At 43.0% G+C, this 16,483-nt stretch overlaps 1 protein-coding gene across 39 annotated transcripts in view; it reads right to left on the reverse strand.

The window, feature by feature from the left end:
- APBB2 (amyloid beta precursor protein binding family B member 2) overlaps positions 1-16,483 on the reverse strand; it is a 190,446-nt gene that overhangs the window by 20,327 nt on the left and 153,636 nt on the right. For 2 of the 39 annotated variants that reach the window (XR_012587090.1, XM_074587907.1), the window contains exon 1: positions 1,644-2,338. The exons of 35 other annotated variants lie outside the window; for them this stretch is intronic. The gene's annotated coding sequence lies outside the window, so the exon portion shown is untranslated. Of the gene's footprint in view, positions 1-1,643; positions 2,339-9,462; positions 10,272-16,483 lie in introns of those variants that run through there. 2 more of the 39 variants (XM_074587909.1, XM_074587908.1) reach the window with 2 other exon arrangements.

Raw genomic sequence — 16,483 nt, forward strand, 5'->3', positions numbered from 1 at the left:
TTTTATAAATGGACTTAAAAGAAGACAGAATTTCCAGGACAGATCCCAGGAAAACCACAGAACACTGACTTTATTGCCACAAATTTTTCATGGTGGATTCCCCCCCCCCCGCGCCTTAATTGCTTCACAACATTTATGAAATGTGCACAGGCAGGGGGGGCTGCCCTCCCGTAGTAGTTTTCAAGGAGAAGGCACACAAATGAGGTAGGTTGTCAAGGCCATTGTAATTGCTGCTTGTCCTTTGTAGCATCGCAAAGTAGTGGTTTAACTCTTTAGGATGGCCAGTCTAGCATTTTTGATGAATGCTGAATTTCCTTTAAGTGAGTGAATGTATTATTATGCCTGTGAACCTCTGAACAGCCTCTTTGCAGCAGATCCTCCACAATTTAATTTTGACAAATGAGTATTTAGATTTTTTGATAATGCTTCTATCTTCCAGGTCTAATTGGAAGACGTGGGCCTTTGTTTATAAGGAATATTTAAAGATTTAATAAAGAAATACATCAAGTTGAGATGCTCAAAGCACTACTACAGATTTAACTGAAGACGACAGCAGATGACAGTAGAACAGTTCGTCTCTCTAGTGTGATTTGTTTTATAAGCACTGCTTACTAGTTCTCCTTTGTTCTTTATTATTCAGACAGAGAACACAGCAATCGTGCACAGACACTACCCGCAGATCTGCCTGCAGCACGCTTTTGCCAGTGTTAGTCTGGGAGGATCATCGCTTCCCACATGCATGAAATCTACATTAGATTGCAAAGCCATAATCAAGAAAGTTCAAACATTTCCCTAGGCCAACGCCGCCTAAAGAATTGATTAAAAACCAGTCAAGCCTGGAAACCGTTCTATTATATTCCACAAAGCAAACGCGAGGAACGGTCCTGCATCTCCAAACCGCATTCCTTCCACCCAGTCCCAGCATCAAGTCCTTGCAATTTAGAAGAGCAAACAAACCCCAAATCTCAATGGAGGGATGCAATTCTATCAGTAAGAGCCTTTGGAGTGGCTGCAGCCCTTGTGCTGCAAAGCACCTGACTACAATGCCTTACTGTCTGCGCTCCCATGAAACGGGAAGCATTGTAGAGAATCCCAAACGATGCCTTTGTACGCTGAAACAAATCAAACATACTGGGGACAACTTTTCTTCGAACTTGAAAGAGAAGCGACAAACCCAGCTGGATCCGAAACAAACGCCAAAAATAGGAAATAAGCATTGTTTCCAATTCTTGCTAAACTTAGCTCTTAAATTCCCTGCTCTATGCATCATGGTATTTTTTTTTTATTTTTTTAAAATAAAAGATGGGATTTTAATACCACTTTCCTGCATTTTAGATTACAGAGAACAACGACGTCTAAATTTTAAACCCAAAACACCAGAAGCAAATATCAAATCCCTGCATAGCATGATTTTAAACTGTTCTAGCACTTGAGGGTTTAGGACCTGGAAAAAAACAAAACCCAACAGGCAATATCAACTTACAATACTGTTAATAGCAAGGTGAAAAGGTGACAGAGGTACACGAATTTACTCGCTGACGTTTAGTTTCTGTTCACTGATACAAGCAAACTGATACAAGCATTATTTGGTGCATGCTGGAAGGATAAACACAGAGAATAATGGAAAAACGAAAATCATTTACCTCTCTCTGAATCCAGGGAAGCATGAAGAAACAGAAAGAGCAAGTTAGAAAGCACTCGCGCAGACAGAGCTCCAGCATACGATGAGACAGGGTAGCCGAAAAAAGTGCTGTACATATAACATTTGATGTTTGTTTGTAGCGCAGCGTTATCTCAGCGTACTGCCACTATTTCCTTTTGACACTTATTTTGGCTGAATCCTGTTGCTCTGAAGTTTGTATTTTTGGAAACATGCGATGAAGCCAACAGGCATCAGCTGAATTTAGAGAGGCAGCACAGACATATCAACACTGGGAGGTAATCAACCTTAAAATACCACACACAAGTCCGGGAAGTAGTATGCAGAAAGCATAAATAGACATACAAAGTGCACGAACCTTCCTTTGTTCAGAATAACGGTATTTAAAGCAGACAGTGGCAAACAAGAATAATTCCTCAGGCTGTGAAAACTTTACATTGTTTAAACTGAAAGAGCAGAAAGAGCGTCGTGAGGGGTTTTTTTTAATGCCTCTTCCAAAAGCTCACGCCCCAAGGTCACTTGGGCTCCTCTGACAGTTGTGCCCTGAAGAAGTGCCAGCCTGGGTAACGACCTCACGCGAGCTGAAGCCAGGACGTATAAAATCACTACATGCCTTTGTCTCTGAAGCACTTCAGCAACCACTAAACTCTTGGTACCAACACCTCTTTCCCAAAGGCGAAGGTGGTCAAGTAGAGGCACAAGCTGGGCTGTCTGAGGGCTGCCCTTCTCCCCCTTCCCGCAGAGCTGGCCCAGTTCCCTCCCTGAGCCCCGGGGAGGGCTCGCTGCACGCCCCCAGCACCCACTGCAGCTGCCTGCTTGCTAGGACACCACTTTATGTGTCTCTACAGGGATAATTACCATTCTCCAGAAAAGAGCTGCTTAGTCCTGCTCTCCCGCCCCTGCCTCCTGCGTGCATGTCACAACTCCCCTCTTTGGAGAAGGGCTCATCTCCAGGGAGCATCCGAGCAAGGTTCATGCCCTGTGCAAAAAAATGTGCGACCCTACATCGTCCGAGTTTGTAATTTGCTCTGAGAAAATAGTAATGGAGTGGAAAAATTATCCCATCTCAAGCAATAAGGGCAGGATTAAAGACAGAGCTTTAGCAAGCTTGCAGGGATTGATCTGTTGCTTAGAAATCATAGAATCATTCAGGTTGGAAAAGACCCTTGGGAACATCAAGTCCAGCCACCAACCCCACTCTACAAAGTTCTCCCCTACACCATATCCCCCAACACCACAGCTAAACGACTCAAACACATTCAGGGATGGTGACTCCACCACCTCCCTGGGCTGCCTATTCCAGTGTCTGACCACTCTTTCTGTGAACAACTTCTGGGATAAACACAGGCTTTCTAAGACAGGTTTTCACTAAATGTGCATATGGTTAGCTAATGGATCTGTCCAACACAGGAGTGTAAGTCACGTAGGGATGCATATGTACATAGCTAGAGGTTTCATTTCTTTCTTATGTCAAGATGAAACTTGTACCTGGTATAACTTGTACCCATTGCCCCTTGTAATCTCCATGTGGCTCCTTGTGAAGAACAAGCATTCACCAGAACGACCTCTCCAGGGACATTGGTATAGTCCCCATCATAGGAGGTTTTCAAGATGTGACTGGACAGGGGGATAGACAATCTCATCTAGGCTCCCCTTCCCGTGAAAGGCTGGATCAGATGGTCTTCCGATATTCCTTCCAACCTGGGCTATTATATGATTCTATGAAAGCAGCAAAGTTGGAAAGAAGATCCACATTCACAAATGTAACAGACGTTCCCAGAAATTTTACAATGGAAGTGTGAGACTTCGCCTCATCATAAAGAAGAAACATGGGGCTTTGCTCCACTTGCTTCCATGTAGTGAACTGTGAGTTTCCCCTTTTCAATATCCAGTGGTGACCCGTGTTGATCTCTCCAAACAAAACCCCTCTCATTCCCTTGGTTCAGCTACATGGGCTTTCTACCGAGCTTTGCAGGATCAGGAAGGACTTCACCATGGCTATTGCTAACATTGTTTAAATTAAGTGGTTAAAATTCGACCTCGGTATTGCAAATATTGTAAGTTCTTCAAGCTGAACAGCCCTTGATACCATACTTCAGCGCCAACTTGAAAACCGGAATCGAAAAAGTAGTATCACTTTCACTTTCACTTTCCCAGAAAATACAGTCAATGTTTCTAAGTAGTATGAGAAGGAAAATATATATAATTTCAGTGCATTAATCACTGGCTTTATATGAAGTGGACAGAGATTCTCTCTCAGAAAAAGCTTTATATTGGAAAAATCTTCCAGCAATTTAGATACAACGTACTAAGGAGGGGGAAAAAAAAAAAGGAAAAGAAATGTCTTGGATCTAGCAGTATTTGAACACAGTACAATTAGAGGCAAGACATGACCTGCTGGTGCAAACTCTTAAAGGGAGATCTGTTATTTCCCATATTGTTATGCAAGATATAATTGTACAGAACAATCAGCATTGCAGCTGCCGGCACAGACAAAATAAAAAGCACTGGAGGAAATTCAGGAAGGTGAGACAAAACTGAAGCAGTTGGGCTGCTGGACTTCCCCGGGCAGCGAGGAACGAGCTGGGCTCAGGCTGAGGGACTCCCACACCACGGGATGCATGTGGATCAAGGCGGGCTGCATCCTGCTTCTAACTAGTTAATTACAGCTTTCTAATTAACCCAGTATCTCCTCATAGGGTGTCTTGCAATTTATGAATTAATTTCACACAAAAGACTATTTGCCTGTATTCCCTTCACATTCTGGTAGCTCAAATATGGTCAGATGATTTACCTTCAAACTTAAAATGAATAAGTAAGTATATTAATCACCCCAAGGCTAAAAAACAGTTATGTCAGTTCAAATGGCAGATTTTGTTGATGGCTCTAAGTGCCAGAAATGCTGCAAGAGCAGCTGTGTGAGAGCTTCGGTATGGTGCTCTACATATCCTTTTTCCAAGCTGACTGAACTAAAAGGGGTCAAGCCAGAGCCTGCCAATAACGTGGGAAGATGATACCTAGAAACTGTGTCAGGGCTGCTACGCAGGATTTCGGATTCATTTCTGAGGGGAAAAGGCCAAGACCTCCAAGGAAAACAGCCCACGACCTTCCAGCCTGCAGAGGCATGAGAAAGAAGCCCCACCTCCAAAGCCAGCCCCGATGGGACGCTGCCTCCCCAGGGAGGGGATGATAGTCTTCTCCTCCCCACCACTTCTGCCAGGCCCATTTACTCCAGACTGTTTTCCAACTAGTGCCTTTGAAGGCAGCGCGTTACGGTATTGCAGGGTGCCTGCCTCCCTGATCACCCCCTTTCCTCCCCACTCCTCTCACAGAGGGTCGTACCCAGCCCAGGGACACAGCAGAGGCAAGACAGTTGTGGAGAACGGTATTATTGATGGGACACCATCCTGGGGGAGAGATCTGTGACTGTGCTTGAGTAGAAGACAATTTCGCCTTCCAGCCCTGGGTTCTGCAGATCAGTGTCTGATGCAAGTTGCACCCTGGAGGCTGATCGTTGATATACACCCCACAAGCTGGAGGACAATGGAGGTTTCACTGGGAGGTGAATACATCGACGAGCAAAACCTTTGTACCCCTCAAAACACACTCCATTTGGCACTTGTGAGGCCATATCTGGGCTTTTGCATCTAGGTTTGGGTACACCAATACACAGGAGGGACTGACAAACTGGCATGAGTCCAGCTGAGGGCCACCAGAGCTGCAGGAACCACACTTGTTTAGCTTGGAGGCGGGCTTGTTTAGCTTGGAGACAAGGTGGGCTTATTTAGCCTGGGGATGAGGTAATGGGGCAAGGATCTAATTAGTGTCTCCCACTCATTCATGGGAAGGTTTAAAAACAATAGAACAAACCCAAGTTTCTTTGCCAAGAGAGCGGGTAAGCCCAGAGAGATACCCTGAGAGGCCGCACAATCTCTGTTCTTGGAGGTTTTTAAAAATAATAATCCTGAACTCTGCCTGGCTTTGGGCAGGAGGCTCATCTAGGTGACCTGCTGCGGTCCTTTCCAGGGTAAATTTTTCCCTGTGACTCTGTAACAGAAACCCCTCAACCCCCAGGACAGAGACATGCCGTGCAGATGGACATGGTGATGCTGTGCTTACACAGACGACCAGTCTATGGGCCCATCTCAGTGGTGGGCAGAGGAAGGCTGGCAGGGGTGAAATGACATGCCCGAGAGCCCCAGCAGCTCAGGTCCCCACGCACCCATCCATCCCTGTGATGGGGACAGACATCCTGGACTCCAAATACTCCACAACTGCTACTGTTGTGTCTTCAACAAGGGCCATGGTAAGACTACAATGTGACGGACAGCAAACCACACCAACAAACCCAACAGGTTTTGTTCTTGTAGGCATCTCCAATAAGGTATTTAAGGATGAAGATGATGCCCCCATGTTCGGCTAATGTTTTAGTGGAGCACCACACTGCACATGAGCCTGAGAAAAGTGTTAGGAATCTAATCCCCTGTACCTGGCAGAGTTAATTTAAGTCTACAGCCCAACCATTTCTGTGACTGATGCATTCAGTGAACAGGGTGAAGAGGTTAACACTTCACACACCTTCATTCCTGGAGCTTCCCCCGGAGTCTGGCTGACTGCAACTTCCCCAGTTGTCTTTTTTGAGCAGATCAGAAAAAATACGGCTGCCATGTGTCACCTACACCCTGAGTGAGTACAGAGGTTGCCCTCCAACCTCTGCAGTCCTTACGCGTTTTCATGTGGGACTACACCCAGCAGCAGCAGCAGCCCTGACCATCTTTCTTCCTAAGAGATAACGACCAGCTGACTTGTCTTTGCTGTCAATTAGTGTAGAGTTTTAGTGGAGTAAAACACATTTTACTTAATTAAAAATAATGATGCATGGCACGAGCCTTTTGTCTGTATTTGCAGTTATAAGTACTTGCCCAAGCATATCCTCTGAGGCACGGAAGAGGCCCTACTCTGGTTTTCTAATTTGTAATTACAAAGTCTAGTAGCACTTAATGCAGCAAACTGTTTATGTAAAATGTATTTACACCTCAACTACATAACATGCACAAATAAAGTAAACAACCTTAATTTCTGTGCATTTGGAAGTTTCTCTGTTGCTTAAAGAATGATTATGTCTTTCACTTGTGTATGCCATTAGAGAAATATAGTTACTTTCACTGAAAGGAAAATAGCTGTGGTTTAAAATTTTTCTATGAGTTTCGTAGCTTTTTAACCCCCCCGCCTTTTTTTTTTTTTTTTTTTTTTTTTACATAGTTCTTAAACCTTTTGTCTTTCAAGTATCAAACTATTCCAGCAGACTGGCCTTGAGTTTCTGGGACGCTGCCATCCCCAGGATGGAGACTGAGTAGAAGTACAACTAACGCTTTCTGCAGAAATCCCCTGTTCACGGTGGGCCAGATTGTGCCATCAATTTTTAAGCAATTCTCCACTGGTAGCAAAGTAGATTTCTGCTTAAAAATTGATGGCTTGATCTAGCCTCCTGTTGCTGATCATATATTATGAAGACTACTATAACCTAGTCAGATTCTATTTTTAAAACAAAAAGGAAATATGAGGGAGCCTGACACATTGTATGGATCTAGATTTTGTAAAGACTAAATTGGGCTCTTCAGACCAGAGGGTCTGAATCAGTAAGTCCCACTGGTAGTCTGGGTGCTAGACATCACATCGATATCTGACAGGCAAGCTGGTTCCTTGTTATTCCTCAAGTCCTCTCCATAAATAAGCAACCTCAGGTCACTCTACCATTTCTTCAGGGTTTTCCTCATCTCCATGCACTAAATGACTGTGACTGAAGACGCGAGATGAAAGAGTGGGTGCAGTTACAGCTCCCTGAAGCACATGGCCACCCCAGGCACCTCCTCTCCTGATGTGAGCGGGGGCATCTCTCATAACCCACTGCAGACCATTTCCCTCTCCTTAGAAAATGTTATGTTCGGCTTGTTAGGGAAAACACACACATTTCTGGATGCATGAAAAGAACTTCGAACAGCAGGCCACTTTTTCCCCAAATCACTAGACCACCATTTTAGATGGATCAGTTGGATACGAGATTTTTCTGTTTTAACTTTTTAAAGAATTACTAAATTCAGCCATAAAGATATTTCCAATTTAGAAACGTCTTAAAACATACAGAGAAGGCTTTAATGTCACATCAAAATATAACGACAACAACAACAAAAGGGTATCGTTTTCTTTAGCAGATACCAAACCAAATTCAGGGACACGCCAGTTATTTTCTAATAAGAGGAAATGAAATTTAATACTTCTGACTGACTGGATGGTCCCTGTTTTAGAATTCTTAAATTTCAAGTTTTGACCTGGATTAACTTTACCCAGACAATAAGGTCATCTCAGCCCATCACAAACTACAATGAAGCAAAAAGTCTGCATTCTAACACAAATTAAAACTATACAGAGCATTCGAATCAATACTAGCACTCTAATATCAATTAGATCAGAACTTTTTCCCCAGTAACAAGAGTTTTACTTCATGTCACAAAAGACAGGGAACTCCAACAGGATACCCAAGAGACTGCAATACAAGAAACACCATGGCCCGTCAATATATGCCTTAATTATCTAAAATACTAATTCACACAGTTTGATCCTCATCTGTATTCCAACTGATCAGTGTTCAAAATATCTACGTAGACTGGATTAGTTTATTTATAGACATCCACTGCTGTAGAAGGGAAAACTAACCTGTACTTTTTTAAAAAAAAATAAAAATTCTAACTGGTATTACATAATAAAACCCCACTGTCTTTCTCTCTTTTAACTCCTTATGAAAATAAGTAAGTCAATTTTTACTGAGAAATGCTCCAGGGCTAAATAATATCCTTTTTCTCGCTCACAAGTTGTTATAGTTACATTAACTGCAAGGCAACAGCTACAAAAGCATAATTAAAGCCATAGTTTTAGGAGATGAAACACTTCATATATTTCCCTGATAGAGATCAAGACTCAGCAATGTTTGCTATCTTTTAAAAAGGCAAAAATTACTGCACAGAACAGGGAGAGCAATGAGGTTCCACAACATGCAAACAACCTAATTTAAGAGAGAAGCTGCTGAGTTTAAAGAACAAGATAAAGCTCGTCTCTCTTCCCTCCTCTCTGCTCCCAGCGTAATGAGGATTCAAAGCTATATATCAATTAACAAATCAATGAAATTTCTCCTGCTGCAAATTCTTTATGAATACAGATAGGATTAAGCACGCACAGAGATCTCAAGGCAATATATTACGTTTAAATCATGAAGTTTCCTCTTCTGTCAAAAGAGCCATTAACCATTTCAACTAAATCTATTTTTACATGCATGTATCCCCTCCAGTGTAATACTTCTACCTTTAAATGTGTTTACTTCTTTTGGAGCTCCACAAAGATTTCAAATTGCATAATCTCCATTGTCAATTATGGGCTGAAAGAAGAACTGGCTAGGTTGAAGTTAGCTGGGCATTACACATAAATAATTATACAGGTGCTGTATGTTTGGGGGGAAACACAGGGAAGTTTTTCCTCTTCAGTAAAAGAGGTTTCTGCTGTTCTTAACTACAACAGCTTTTTATCCATTAACACAGCATTACCAGTAAAAGCAAATTATGATCATCCTCTACAGAATCAGGCTGGTGAATAGGCAGCCAGTAACTGCAGCCAGTTTAGGAACATGTAATTCCGAGCTGAACACAGACCCCCCAAACCCATTAATCATCAGGACCCATTAGTTAGCTTACTGCTCAAATGAGCAACATCTGAAGGGATAAAGGAGAGGGAGAACAGCATCAAATACTCACCGCCCAGCAGACAGTCCAGCATTTCTGCTACAGCGCTCTCCTGAAGGTTGTTAAGTGTCAGCTCTTGGAGAAAAGAAATCTGACTTGCCTTTGTCACACTAGGAGCTGTAATTTGCCTTGCAGGCATCCACACAGAAGCTTTAGACTAATGGACCATAGCTTTGAAAATACAACTCGAGACAAAGGCTACTCCTAACATGAGACTGTTGTCTGGAGGGGGGCTGAGGTTTTTTTCTTGTCACTTTTGAAGTTTCCTACCTTTTTGTTGCAGCAAACAGGAATTTAATGCCAAGCACGTCATACACAAACACCCAACTCAACGCTCCGCCTGGTCCCCGTCTCCGTTAGCGTGTATCTAGGCACCAGATGATGCAAAGTGCACTTGCTGCAGCCATGTAACTTGTACTTCAATGACGGGGGCCGAATACCCCCGAGAACAGCAGCTCATTCATTTTGCATCGAGTTGAAGCACATCATGTCAGCTTCCCACTCTCCTCACGGACTGTGCACGCTTGTGTTTGCCGGCTCCAGCTGTGAGACAGTGGGTGCTGCTCCCTGGAAGGCACTGCTCCATCAGGGGTGGGTCTCTTCCTCCCTTCCCATCGCTTTTCCCATTTACCTGCTCCCCCCGCTCTGACCCGCAGAAGAGGAGGCCCCTCTCCTCCCCCTTTAAACAAATCTTCACCACCACGCGTTGTGTTTCTAGCCCGTAAACTTCCAGGATTAATCTGCTGTGACAGAAGCAATCTTTTGGGGAAAGCTGAAGCATGTGGGGAGTGTTTCCCCTCCCAATTTTCCAAAACCAGTGCAAAGCTTTCACAGCCTGACTCCGAACAGAATGCAACAGAGAACAAAAGTCTCTTTAAAAGGCAGCAAAGATTTACGGCCAAATCCAAAAATTCAGACAGAAGTACAACTGCATTTACTTCAATGAAATTACACCTGCTTATGCCAGAAGTGAGATTTATCCTTGAGCTGTAAAAACAAACACACCAAATAATCTGATTTTCCAGAACTGACACACGCAATAACAGTAAATCGAATTTAGAGGTGTTGCTTCCTCTAAAGGTGACAGTGAAAACAAGGTTCCTGGAGCTCCAGTTTTTATTCGGCAAAACTCCCCATCAAATGTGCTCAACCAGCAATAAAGAGACGCTTCCCCAGGGACCGCACTCAAAATGTGGCAGGGCTTAAACCCCATCCTGGGGCGTTTGGCATTCACAGCTACCCGTGGCATGGCACATTGCTCCTCCTGGATGCAGGGGAGGACTGGGAGGAGGCAAACACCGACCGAGGAATAACCGCAATGGGGCGAGGACATGGGCCACCACCCTGCATGTCACTTTTCTCCATTCTAGGGACTCGCTCCTTCAAACGAGCTGGCAGAGCTGCTTGTGGGATCACACCCTGCCCTCCTCAAGGAAAGCCAGCCAACACGGCAAGCGCCCATCACCCAGCCTCTTTAAACCAGCTGAGCTCAATCGGAGTAAAAGCAGGGCAGAGAACATGACCACGGTTATTGTCCACCAGCAGACCTCAGAGGATGAAAAGCAGCTAAGGACAGTTTTCTGTCAGTCACTTCTTCCAGCCGCACAGACGCGTTGGGAGCAGGATGTTTGTTCACAGCCTAAATATACCCTGCGAGTCTAGTGAGGTTCCTTCCTCCTGCCTATCGCAAACAAGGTTTGGCAGGACCAGTTACGCTCAAGAGACAACCTGTGCCATCCCGAAAGCTTTCCGCTGATTTCCACGGGAGTAACAGGTTGGAATTTAATAAACAAATCTGTTGATGCTGCCTAAGCAGAAATAGATCCAACAACTCCTTTCTTGGATGTTCTGGATGCCCAACGCTAAGAAGAATTCCAGGCCAGATAATAATTTTTGCACTGAAGCAAACAAATAAATTCTTGGAAGTCTTGACACAAGTGTGGAACTCACTTGTGGGTGAGTTCACAAGTGGGAACTCACTTGTACATTTTTGTGGACAAGTGAAACGGCACCTGAAACCGGTTAAATGGTGTAAGATATACATGCGCTACATTTTTAATCCAAGTTCCCATACGCATTCGACATAATTTGTTTAAACTTGCAAATGAAGACAGAATTAATTTGATAACTATGACAACTGCCCTCTCCATTGCCATTCTCCTTTTTCACTCTCGGCAAGTAGCATACAACAGGATATGGTAGTTTTCCAGCTGGCCAAACGACAGCACTCGTGAGAACAATGTCAGACTCCGACTTAAAAGGCTTCTAAGGAGAGAAGCCAAACTTTGCCATTTTAATATGCTGGAACAGTTCGTGGGAGAGAACCACTCTTCCCTGAACCTCTTTTCAGTACAAGAAAAGAGATTCAGCAGAACTTGGGAAACCCATAGAAATAAGTATAATTAAAACTACATCCCAGTCTTCGAGTTTTTAGCTGGCTATCTAGTAAATGAACTGGGACTGAATTCTAATCCTGTGTTGGTTTTGATATTTTGGTAAGTGATACATATAGTACTTACATATAATACTTTCAGTAACAACATGGCTAGATACAAACATGCTGGCTCTGGTGTTGAGAAATAACTTGCCCTGGTATCAGCATTTCGGTTTTCTTTTCCCTTGCCCCACGCTCTCTGCTCCGAGTTTACTGCTTCTAGTTGGGCTTGGCCAGCAGGTAGTTTCTGAAAATGAAAAAACAATTTGGGCCCAATGCCCTCCTGTTTGTGCACGTGCAACTTGCTTAATAACTACAGCTGTGCCTCTCGTGTTTGTTGTTCTGGCAAAACTTAGCTTTAGCAACCCCAATACCATAAAAAAAAGATGAGGTGACTAACTTTAAACATTAATTTATAATTTTATATATAGGCTGTGGGAGGTGGTGGTGTCCGACTTCCCATTCCTTAGCACTTACTTTGCCAACAGATGTATTCTGAAAATGAAAGGCGAAAACAATATAAAAGTCTTCTTTCACGAGCTGGGTTTTAAAGAATTATCATCAGTAATGCAAGTTTTGAGACAAGTCATGGAAGTTGCAGCACTTGGCATCAGCTGCCGAGTTTGGCTGACGGTCATCCATGGATGGGCATGGATGCCCTGGATGGGCATCCAGCGCTCTGAGCTTCAGCCAAATCACTCGGCAGGAGGGATCGTTTTACTGCACTTTACCTACAGGCTGCAAAAGAAATGAGCTTGCAGCAGGTAATGGGTCAAATTCACACCGACAAAAACACGACAAGCAGTCAGCCCTGTCTGGCTGCAGTGAAAACCGCCCAGGAGAGCTCTCAGCTGATGAAGATCCAACAAATTCAACTCCTGCACTGCCAAAAATGCTGAATTCAAGGCATCGGCAGTGTTTTGGGGCACGCCTGGTATATAAATATAACATGTGTTGTTCGGCCTCTCCCAGCTATCATGTGCTGCCCTCTCACGGGACCCCAGCTGGGTTCCTTCCCCCAAGCTGCTGTGCTCCTCGCTGGAGATAAGGTTCAGCCAAGCTCATAGTCAGGGAGTGAATATTTAGCACCATAAAGAATCTGGGCTGATCTCCATGCACTTGATAATGCACAATGATCTCCATTGCACTTGGCAATGACGATGCGCCCAACTCTCTGGTTAAACTGCCAGTGAACAGCAGGGCATCCAAGTGAAAGAAATTAGCTTACACTCTAGGCACAGAGGTGGGACCACAGTATCCCCAAATTGATCAAATACTCCTATTGCACGGCCAGAAGCTATTTACCTTAGAGCAAGATACAGAGTAACCCATCACACGCAGCCCTGGTAATACCAGCAGAGCTGCGGCTGAACTAAAGAAACAAAACCACGATCAGCGGCTCAGATCTTCCTACCCACCCTGTGCACGTGCAGGGACTGGATCCAAGGGTTTCCCATGCAGAAAATTTTGAGCAAAAAAGGAAAATGAGTTTATGAGTAAGGCACCAGGATTCAGGCTGCAGTTTTATTTCAGTTTGAACATAAGGAAAGTGATACTATAGTGACAAATTCATGGTGTGAGGCCAAGGGTGTAATTTTTGAAGGTGGGGAGGTAGTTCGCTCACTCTGCTGGCTCACGCCTGTAGACCAGTAGACCTGTCCTACACTTGAGATAAAAGCAGAAGCAGGTTTATATCCCAGCTCCCGCACCATTCAAAGCTCCACTTCTGCCCTAGGAAGAGGACCAAATGTTTCCCAAACTTGATGTGCCTTTTGCTATTCTAAGGCACCCATCCTATCTTGAAGCAAAACATTTTGATGTTTTTAAGAGAAAAAAATTCGTCCTTTTTTTTAAAAACTCAGAGCACGACAATAATTTTGTTTAATCTTTAACAACCTAGAAGCTTAAAACCTCCCACCCCATCGTTGTGATCATCTGCTTTTGTCACAAATTATTGAGCAGTGTGCAACCTTGTAATTTATCTGAAATTTCCTATTATTTTCACAAAGAGGGGGGAGAAGGTGAGGGGCAAGTGAGGAAACACTTTGTAACGTTTAAATCCTGGATTCAGGCAGGGATATGACTATCTCCATAACACAGCACAAACCAAGTTTCCAACATCCATGGATGGATGAGGAAAGTTTGAAATATTACCTTGAATCCAAAAGGCTCAAAAGTGACAGACTGAATACCATTTCTGAATGCCTGGGTTGGCAATCTCCCAGAAGGGCTTTGTTTGTGTTTTACACTAAGGCCCTTGAAGCCACATATGTACTTCATAAATGAATAGAGGGCACGAGCAATTGCTCAGTTTGCTTTGTCTAATTCATCTCATTATGTTCCTGACGGTAGCTGAGCAAAAGCAGAGCTGAAAAGCAATTTTCTTAATAAAATACACTCGTGTGTGTGTGTACCCTGCAAAGATTAAAAACAAACAAACAAAACCCCCCACTTCCTTAGTGCATCAGTTTTCTTGTGGGTTTGGCTACTTTTTATCTTAAATGTACATGTACATTGTTGGGGATATACATGTAAAGTTTCTTTAGATTCTTCAAACACCCCCAAAAGGCACAGAGAGATAATAAAGTTCTTAATGAATGAAGAAAGACTGAAGATAAACAGCTACAAAGCAAAAGCAATTCAATAAATCCCTTAGCAAAGTGAACTAGACCTGCTGTCAGCTTGCCAAAAGAAGGACCTTAACGACTATGAGATTGTGTCTGCAATCACAGAGCACAGGCCATGAGGACCCAGGTGAACCTTTCCAGTCTGAGCTACTGAAAAATTGTTCTGTAAGTAATCTACAGCTCCTCTTTCTGTGTCTTCATGGCAAACTCAGCATCATCCCAAGCACTGCCACATGTCACGTACCCCAGGGCACAGGCAAGCTCACTTTCACAGGTGCTTTTCTGAAAAAGAAAAATTAATTTACTTCATCGTTGTTAAACATAAGATCAGCAGGATACCAGGTCAAATACTGAAGCCAGCCACCTTGCCTGCCCCTGCAGACCTCAAACCCTTCCACACTGTTCTAAAATTCATAGCAGGCTCCTTACTTTTCCACCTGGTATTTCGTTCTCTACAAGAACCACCCTAACCCTGCTAAGAACACTTAAACCGTCCTGCCACTCCCAGAAGTATTACACTGATTTTGCCAAGCAGTATCCAGGTTTTCCAGGTCCGCATCTGTAAGTTCATGGACTAACCCAACATGAAGTTAATAAAAAAATTCCCAGCAATTAAAAGGGGAATTTGGTCAGGCTCAGGGTGCACACAAGCGTACGTCCAGCCAGCTTTGAAATTAATCAAGGTGGGGAGAGGGGAACTTCAAGCAGTAAAATATTTAAATTCTAGAGAAAATTAAGTTCTATGTTTAATGCATCATTCAAACTATAAATTGAAATTATTTTTATGGCATTAAGATGAACAGCATTTTTGTGAAGGAGACCATCACCAGAAGAGATATAATGCACATGGATTTTTCAATGTCATTAAACACAAATTTCTTCTCACAAAAATAAAGATGTTTCTAAATACAAAAACAACCCACTAAAAAAACCTTAAATGTTTAAGACACTTGAATTATCTGTTGAAAAAAATATATCTTTTAGTTTGCTCAAATTAGTGTTCAAGTTTCTGCTAATCAATTTGCACGTATCAAAGAGACTTTAGTAGGCGATCTACCTCCACTGCCCGAAGGCAAATTGTGCTGAATCCCACTGACAAACAAAGGCCCTTTTCCCTGGCGGAGCCAATGTTAGGAATCAAGCCAAAATACCATCCTCAGAATTAAAAGCCTGAAGTGAAAATGCTTTCTAAATACATGTAATGGATAAGACAGTATATGCTACGATTTACATAAAGATGTATCACACATCAATATTTGAATTGCAATCAGCTAGTAGGAAACATGGGGAAGCATCCCAAGGCAGATACCATTTCAATTATTTAAATGTGGCAAGTTCATAGCAAGAGCATCCTCTTATATTTTAGAGGCACATTCCAAATTATTATTTGTGACTGTGACTTAGAGAGACACACATGACTGTGACAAAACTGGCACCTTATTTTACTATAGCACATAGCAAATTCCAGAAGACCACCTTCAGTGGTCTACAAATACACAGGCGCGTCAAAAGTTCCCTTGATATCAGGAGTATAACACTGATGCAAACATGAGAAGTATGTTTTATGTAGGTGGATATAAATATTTACACAGTAAAGGCACATATAGAAACATCCTACCTCTCTAACCCACTGGTACAGTATGGGCATAAACTGGACAGGAAGAAGAACTAGAGACGGGTCATTTTCTGGGTGCACTTTTGCTTTTTGACTTGCTATATTAGAAAGTTGTGAATGCCCCACGTTTCATTAAATAGCATAACACGGAGATAATTGAATGAAACCCCTTCCCCTGTACGGTAAGTTTTGTCCTCTGGATTACTTTTTCAGAAATTATTTGCCTGGTACAGTAACAATTTTTAGGAAATCAAATTTTCGCCTACGACAGAAAACACTAAGTATAGTAAATACATGTCTTGCAAAAGGTTGACCTTTGCAAGTAAGCCACCAAACCAGAGAAAATCTGTTACTGCT

This window comes from Larus michahellis, chromosome 5 (genome assembly GCF_964199755.1).
Source record: "Larus michahellis chromosome 5, bLarMic1.1, whole genome shotgun sequence".
NCBI classification, from domain to species: domain Eukaryota; kingdom Metazoa; phylum Chordata; class Aves; order Charadriiformes; family Laridae; genus Larus; species Larus michahellis.